Genomic DNA, 9,428 nt, shown 5'->3' on the forward strand with positions numbered 1-9,428 from the left:
ATTTGTTTTCCTTGCAGTCTCTGACTGAATTTCTTTGTTACAATCGTGTCTGTAATAGACAGTTAACAATTATATAGATAGAAACAACTTAAAAGATGTTATTTAACCTTAACTTACAGTGCTTGTGTGCAAAAACATGACAAGACTGAATTCCGAATCAATTTTAACAGTTAATCTGAATAAATAAGAATAAATATACTTACATCGCTTCTAAATGCAGCTGTATAGCAAGTGTATAATCCACAAATTTAAATTTCACTTCTTCTTGCTTGCCCTGCATTATCACCACCTGTGAGCAATTGAATCTGACAGCTCACTCCACAGTTTGGTCACGTAATAGCGAACGCCTAACTTTTGTTTCAATTTAATTATAAAGCTGTGTCATTTTGATTTATGTATATGTAGGCTTCATTCACATCCTGTTCCTGAGAACGTATTCAGTCTTCTCTAAATTCTCATGAATACAACGCTCATGAAAAAATTCATAATTTCAAGGGTTTTATTTCAAATAAATAATCATGCATGTGCACAATTCAAAAAATATAATGAAACACTGTTTGGTGCTGTGATCACAATTAAAATTTAAAATGTTGAATATATCAGATCTAAACAAAAACAGTCATCCAATTAAAAGCATGGGCATAGAATGTTAGCTCAACAGCTAAAATTGACACCATCTTTAGTTGGCAGTATAATAATTGGGCCAGCGTTGGCCCAATATAAATATCCCATCTTTGAAACACCTAAACAAAAGAACCCTCGTGCTAACATCGGGCCAACATACTACAATGTACTACCAAATTCATAAGACATTTTTTGAGGGTGTATTACAAACATTGGGCCAATATACTACTACCCATTTGATAAGACACTTTCTTTAAGGGTGTACAACAAACATCGGGCCAACGTTGGGCCAACATACTACTACCCCGGTACCAATTTGATAAGACACCTTATTAAGGATGTATTACAAACATTTGGCCAACGTTAGGCCAACATACTACTATCAACTTGATAAGACGCACTCTTTATGGGTGTATAACAAACATCGGGCCAACGTTGGGCCAACATACTACTACCAACTTTAAAAGACACTTGCTTTAAGGGTGTATTACAAACATCGGGCCAACGTTGGGCCAACATAATACTACCAACTTTAAAAGACACTTGCTTTAAGGGTGTATTACAAACATCTGGCCAACGTTGGGCCAACATAATACTACCAACTTTAAAAGACACTTTCTTTAAGGGTGTATTACAAACATCGGGCCAACGTTGGGCCAACATAATACTACCAACTTTAAAAGACACTTGCTTTAAGGGTGTATTACAAACATCGGGCCAACGTTGGGCCAACATACTACTACCAACTTTAAAAGACACTTGCTTTAAGGGTGTATTACAAACATCGGGCCAACGTTGGGCCAACATAATACTACCAACTTTAAAAGACACTTTCCTTAAGGGTGTATTACAAACATCTGGCCAACGTTGGGCCAACATACTACTACCAACTTTAAAAGACACTTTCTTTAAGAGTGTATTACAAACAGTGGGCCAACGTTAGGCCAACATCAACATCCCTCCTTCCTTGGGAAGTAAAGTGAAAAAATCTAGGAGTAGACCTTTACAGTGCTGTTTTTTTTTAAATCTTCTTCTTAAGAATAACAAAGCCATAATTGATCATATTTATATGGAAGCATTCTCGGGTGGTGAAGATTAAAGTTTGTTCAAATCATGACCCCCCCCCCCCGGGGGGGGAGGGGGAGGGGGGTAGGGCGGGTCCACAATGTAATTGCAAATGTAAAGGGCAATAAAGACACAGGTAGTCAAAGAAATTTGCAAGCATCCTTAATAAGTGTAGATGCAGGTTTGCTCAAATCATACCTTCTCCCCTTTAAACTGTAATGATAAGCTAGTTTCTGCTTTTTTTTCCAAGCTTCAGTGCTCAGGTAAGCGATGCCCATGGGCCTGTTCATTGTAGATTTTGAGTTTTTTCATGAGTGTTATAGCCAAGGTTATTAAAAATAAAAAGATATATTGGGAGATGTTCTCAAAACGCTTCTCCTACAGTTTTGATCTGATTGAAATCAACTTTGATATAAATTTCAAACGCATCTAGTTTTATAACAAAAGTCCACTAACGAAACCAATATTTTTTTTACACATGGGTAAACAGCCTTTTTCAGAGAAATATGGAAGACTTTAGAAACAAAGGACAAATCCTTACAAAGGCATCTAAATGTTAAAAGGCGATTTGCAGTTGGATTTCATGACAGTGACAGCATTGAGGAAGTTAAGAGTTCAATTGTTGAAGTCGTCCAAGAAATGGATCACTTGGGAGAAGAACTGCCACGCTCGTGGGCAATGTTCGAAAACTTCTTCCATGATAGGAAGTCTCAGAAGATAATCAGTAAAGAAACACTTTTGGCTTTCAATGAAGCATTGCCACAGGAAATAAAGACATTGATGTGATGCTGCAGTTTTTCCATGACATCAGAGAATTTTTAAACTTCAACCAAGAATCACTTAACAAAAAAATTGTCCTTGATGTTCATTGGTTTGCATCACCATTGATGCATTTTATATAAATGGTGCCTGTTTTGGAGGGTAACATTTGAAATTGACACCCCAAGGAAAACCATTGCCAACCGACGCGTCAGCAAAAAAAAAACCGTCGATCGTCTTTACGTTCATGTATAGAAAGATTTCACACTCACCGGTTCACTAATCTCCTTATTGTTTGTTTGATACTCGAATTAGAGTTATTTAACATACAAAGCTTCGTTATTTCTGGCTCGCAAGCATGTTTCCTACACTCGCAAGCATGTCTTTGTTGTCAAAAATTTTCGAATGGGTCGTAAAACAACAACAATCAATCAACCATTCAAGCAATCGATCCTACATCTATCCCTCTGAACTTAAAAAGACACTGCGGAGTCTGACATTTCTGTTTCATTTTTAGACATTTCCATCTGCTCACGAATTCAAGCATATAAAATTCTAAAATTTAAAATTTTCAATCTAAATTAGTAATCAAGGATTGAAAAGGGGCAATAAAAGCTAGTGATTTGTTTCTCACACAAAAAAAATTATTCGGTTAAAAAAACGGTTTCAAAGCGCTGACGCGTCGGTTGACAATGGTTTTCCTTGGGGTGTCAATTTCAATTGTTACCCTCCAAAACAGGCACCATTTATTTTATTATACTGAATGTCTTATTGATTAAGGACGTCAGCAAAAAAAAAAAACCGTCGATGGTCTTTACGTTCATGTATAGAAAGATTTCACACTCACCGGTTCACTAATCTCCTTATTGTTTGTTTGATACTCGAATTAGAGTCATTTAACATATAAAGCTTCGTTATTTCCGGCTCGCAAGCATGTTTCCTACACTCGCAAGCATGTATCGTCTCTCGTTTGTTGTTTTCAAGTAAGCTTTATCGGACGCAAGCTTTTATTGACGTCAAGTTAATTCCGGTTCTTTCAAACGCGCAACTGACGTTTTGAGAATTCTACGGTGAACCGTACGCGCATAATTTCCACGCATATGGCATTACCGTTGTGTTACCCGTTGTCACGTGTGTTGCTAAGGCTCAGGGTAATCGAACAGATTGTTAACTGCGTCTAAACCAATCAGATTTTAGTATTTAACATGAAACTATAATAAAAAAAATATATTAACTGATAAAAACCATGCAGAAGAGGATTTATTTGAGCATGCTTCAGAGTGGGACATTTTCAATGAAACTGGAGAATTGAGTGATGCATTGCTGTCAGCTATTTGGAAAATGAATAATAAGGGCTACATTGAACACAAAAATGAGATTATGCCATATATGGAGAAGCTAGGGCTTTTAGCTGACATTGGTAAATTACACAAAAAGTGGTATGTTCCATGCATGAACAAAATACCATTCCCTGGCAGTAACTTTACAGAATACCCCGCTTCCTCCATCCTCTGCTACACGTTTGATGTTCTTCCTGCTGGAATTTTTCATCGCCTAGTAGCAACTTGCATGCAGAATCCCTGGGGAATATTCTCTGATGGAGATCGAGGATGCATTTACCAGACTGTGGCCGTTTTCGTGTTTGATGACATTCGGCATATTATTCTGATCGGAATGACCCAAACGGATATTCAGCTGCAGGTGTTTGTTACAGACGGGGAGGGAGAAGTTGATGTCATAACATGTCACCAGATTAAAGAATTGAAATCATACTTAGTAATCTTGCCAACACATTTCAGAATAACTCTGGATTCCATGTTGCGTTCAAATGCAAACCTGCTGGATTCTGTGACAGTAAAGAAAGCGCTGTAATAAATGCGTCTAAGTTTACAAAAGCAACTTTTTCAGTGTCCGTCCTGTCCAGCCAGGAAAAAGCATCCAATCAACACAAAGGATATCACAAAATATTGGAAACAGGTACACTGTGGTTTACAATCATAAATCATAATTTACAGTAGAAATATATTTCATAGAATATTGGAATTAAATAATTTCAATATTTTGCTTTTTTAATATAAAGGATTTGTAAAATTGCATTAATTACATAGTAATTCCTTTAAATTTAAATTAACTTTAAATTTTTAAAATTATATGCATTGTTTTATTTAGTAAATTATTTCCACAAGAAATGAATTACTAATTAAATATATATTTAAAAATAAACATAGTTCGGTTTTATTCTTATGGTTTAAAACTTAAATATTATACCACTTTTTAAACTCAAAATATTAACCCCTTCATGGCATTTTTTTTTTCAATATTGAATTCAGAAATTAAAAGGCACATAAAAGTACTAATATGATAAGTTTTAGGTAGAAACTGTCATCAATTCTGAATATTTGTAAGTTACTAAGAGATATGATCTTTTTATTAAACAGGAACTGCAAACGAAGGATGTCGTTAACGAAGGTAAACTCCCAAGTCAAGGTATATATTTATTGTCTATCATTTTATATACCTGTATTATGATTGCAGGTTAAACTGTTTTACATTGAAGATCATTTAACGTCTATATAATTTGACAACTTGTATCCTCGGGTAAAGTTTGCTCAAAGGAAGTGCCAAACCCCCATTTTATTTACTGCAAAACAAAAAAAAACAAGTTTAAAATCTGGTTTCCTACATGTTAAAACTTTGACACAGAGAGTAATATGAAATAGTCCTTTTAATACATACATTAAGAAAATGTTTATTTTACGTAACAGAAAAAGTTTTAGCTCTATATGTAATAACACATGTGCTACCAAAAATTGGAAAATTAAAACAAAAAAATGATAAATATTATTTTCTAAATCTTTGGTTGTCAGAAATAAAAGAAAAAAATAATTTTGAAAGCTTGATTTTTATGTCAGATGACCATAAGATGCTGTTTAGATGCATAGATCTTCATACAGCTTTACAGTCTTTCAGTAAAACTTTTTCCAAGCTGGTGACACCATTATGATTAATTCTCGGTATCAATTTCAATTTTTATAAAAAATGTAGCCTTAATGATTAAAGATACAATAACTGTTTGAAATCGTCTTTAAAGTGACACAATGTCAGACACAACACAAAAGTCGATGTCAATTATCAATGAAATGATAAAACAATATCATATCTTTTAAATAGAAATCTTTGAACCCCATGATAACATACCAGTAGTTGTAAATCAATACAGTATTAACCATGGCTGCAGAATATATGTCATGAACTTTATTTTAGAATATGTCATCATCTGTCGTTAGTACACTACATCATATAATGCTGACCAATGCCAAAAGTCTTCTATTTCATTTCCGTGGATGAAAACCCTATATAGTCAATTTAAAGTCTGTTTTTACAAGTATATTATTAATGTAAAAAATGAACATTTCAGTTGAAAGTCTAAAAAGAACACCAACAGATAGGGATCTTCTGATGGTCAGTAGACATAGTGGGGCCATTTTCCAATTAATTGGGATTGGACTAGGATTAGACAGTGCTGCAATTGAACAAATAAAAATTGATTACAAGAGTGAAGGTGTACGGACACAGATCTTCCAAATTCTGGATACCTGGAAAAAGAAGGAGGGGAGACTAGCCACTGTGAGGAAGCTCATAGAAGTCATCAGAGAGTTCAGGGGGGAAGTTGATTTTGAGAAAATAGAAAGAGTTTTTAACCAATAATGTATAAGAAATGGAATATTTAATGTAGTGACTGATTGTCTTTTTAGAAATGTCACAGTATTTTTATCAGTTTAACATCATTGTTATATGAACATGTAGTGTGCATAAATATGTAATTACATGTTTCAGTGTTTGTATCGTTTTTAATCATAACGCTTGTTTTTAATCATTTTTAACGCTTTTTTATTTCCTAGGTCTTATAATGATTGTAGAGCAGGAATACGTTTTTTAATACAAGGCATCGTCCATCTGTATTCAAATTTTTGAATGAAACTTCTACTAAACCTCCCTTTGAAAAAGTAAACAACACTAAAATACAAAGAACAGTCAAAGTTTATCTTGCAGAGACACGTATGGAAATTTATGCACCGTTAAGACCGATAGGCGTCTTTCTTGCAAATAATGTTGTCCAAAAAGGACATATTAAAAACTTTTTACAGGACACTTTTTTCAGCTTTGGTTTTATTTCAGTGAAACAAGGCACACGTTTTGTCAAGTCGATTCTATTCACTAATCTACATTCTTTTTAGAATAAAGATTGTAGTAAATACCTTTAATTACCAAAAAAGACCTGAAATGCAGACAACACCTTCTTGAGCCCCAAACAATGGATAAATCATGGAAGAATGATAGTCTTTAAATGAGTATATATTTTTAAGTCTTCTACTTTCTTTAAACTGAACACGACTCGTGAATAGGCATACGCCATTTTCGATATCATTTTCTACGACACATCAATACTAGGGTATACTCGTCGCATTCGTTACACCTGAGTGTTTTATTGTCACGGGTATCAGCGTGGAATGGCGATCTTTGTTCGTGCTGGTTATCTTGCATTGCCTTTGTTTATATTTTATTGCTGTTACGTTTATTTATGTTGTTTGTGCTCTGCACTGACCTGTAGAACTATAATTGTAAATTTATTTGGTATCTCACTTTCCTGCATTAGACGAAGTATTACGTTATTATTTTCGCTTCTGAATCCTGAGAATACGTCCGTCTACACAGATGCCGACTGATTACACTGAACAGTGTCTACGTTCTGCCCTATTTATAGGGGTCTGCAGAGTAGTGAGACTCGGGAACAAAAATGCCGGACACATTCCTTATACGAATCGTATTCAGGTTTTATGTATACATGATTATTGCACAAATCAGAAGAACTACAGTCTCTTCAAGGTTTTGTGATTATATGCTATAGATTCTCACTGTTTTAAGTAAAATGACTGCCTGTTGTGTATTGTTTGAAAAGGTTTTATATTTTTACCTCCCGCTGCAACTGAAGTTTAAAGGGGAAAATTAGAATCATGATGTAGACTTGTATTTCTGTTGACAGTTTTGTGTGGACTTTCTTATGCACCCCCGTAAACGAAGTTTCGGGGCTATATAGTTTTTGTTGTGTCCGTCTGTCTCTCTAGCTGTCTCTCTGTCTATTTGTCTGCAAAAACCTTAACCTTGCCCATAACTTTTGATATACTCATGCTATAACTTACATCAAAAAGTTCGTGGACTAGCGCCATTAATTTAAAACCACTTTAGGTACATCAATGAATTTTTTAATGTTTGGTTATCATCATCTTTTCTATCTACAGAATGAACCACGTACAAATCATAAAATTAATTTGTAAATAAATTATTAAAGTTTTTGTAAGCAATAGTATGTCTAGGCGGCGCAACCCCGAAAACGACGTTTTTTTTTCGACCTAGGTGTATCTAAGATAAACTATTTGGATATAAACATTTGACATCCAAATATTCCGTTAATTCAGGTATGTGTTGGGACGCTTTTGTTCCTTAAATATGGACTTTTTACTTCATTCTAGAAGTTCTATGAAATTTTATTGTAAATTTTACATAAAGTATCCAAACAAATATTGCCTTGAAAACGACGTTAAAAGGGGGAGGGTTCCTTTTCCACCTTTCTATATTTTTTTTTACTTTCGAGAAACTGGTATTCACCTAGAAATGTTTAAACTGGCTACGGAGAAATAATTTACACCCACGTTACTTGTTTTAATGCAAAAAAAAGACTTAGAGAGAAAAGGAATGCAACGTTTATGTTAATTTGTAGTCAAAGTTTGAAAAAAATCTATCACGTCAAATAATGACGTAGATCATGTGTTTTAGCTACATTGAACTCCAAAAAGCAAATATGCTAGCACAATCAAGCTAGGATCTCTCCTATGTATTATTCCATTTGTAAAAATATATACATTGAAAGCTTCTGTTCATGACATTGTAAAGTCATAAAAACAAGACGGGTTGAAGTCCTTACTCATCTTTAGGGAATCTCATTAAACTAAGTGTACGATGAAGAAGAAGTGGACAATGAAAATTAATGACGTTGTCAGAAGTCATGAAACTAAGCGGCAACAGCATCCTACTGACTGTATCAAGCATAAAATTTCAAAATTTCTTTAATTTCTTTGTTTGATGTTCCTTATAAATGTTGTAAGCTCAGACAACATAGTACAAATTTTATAGCCCAGTCCACGTACTCTTTGATACCCGTCGTATTTCACATGTGTATTCTTTATGACAAGACCTTTCTTTGGGTAACACCAAATTTTACTTTGGCCATACCTTTTGAACAGTAGATACCAGCACTTTTATTTTTTATATATGAATTATTTTGTGGACATTGACCTTGGAGATTTCCTTACTTATGAAAAAAAGCTTTAACCTTGGCCATAACCTTTGACTGGTATGGGCTAGTGCTTTCATATTTCAAATACATATGTAATACTTGTGAGAAAACTTTTCATTTGATATTAAAAGCTTTGACCTTGACATGGAAGTTTGGCCTACTTTTTGAAATTTTTAACCTTGGCCATATCTTTTGAACAGTTGGGACTAGGGCTTCCATATTTCATATATGTATTCTTTATGGCAAGAGTTTTCATTGGATACCAATTACCTTGACCTTTTGACTTTGGCCATGAAGATTATCGTACTTTTGAGAAAAAAAACTTTAATCTTGGCCTACTTTTATATTTCATGATTCTATTTTCAGTGAGAAACACTAGTTTTGTACCAATATATTAAATTTGTATTTAAGAAAATCTTCACTATTTTGCCATACTGGAACATAAGTGTTTCACAAAAACATCCTGTTTTAAAGCTCTGTAGATGAGATGTCAAATCTTAGCAATTATGTAAACTTGAGATTTAAGGTGGAATGCCACACTAATTTTTTTTTTAAAGATCTTTGAGTCATCCTTTTTAAACAAGGGTTTCCGCATTGAAAGGTCGATATTAGCTCCTAATTATTT

This window comes from Saccostrea cucullata, unplaced genomic scaffold (assembly GCF_032062105.1).
Source record: "Saccostrea cucullata isolate Sc308-1 unplaced genomic scaffold, CSIRO_AGI_Scuc_v1 ctg4510, whole genome shotgun sequence".
Lineage (NCBI taxonomy): Eukaryota > Metazoa > Mollusca > Bivalvia > Ostreida > Ostreidae > Saccostrea > Saccostrea cuccullata.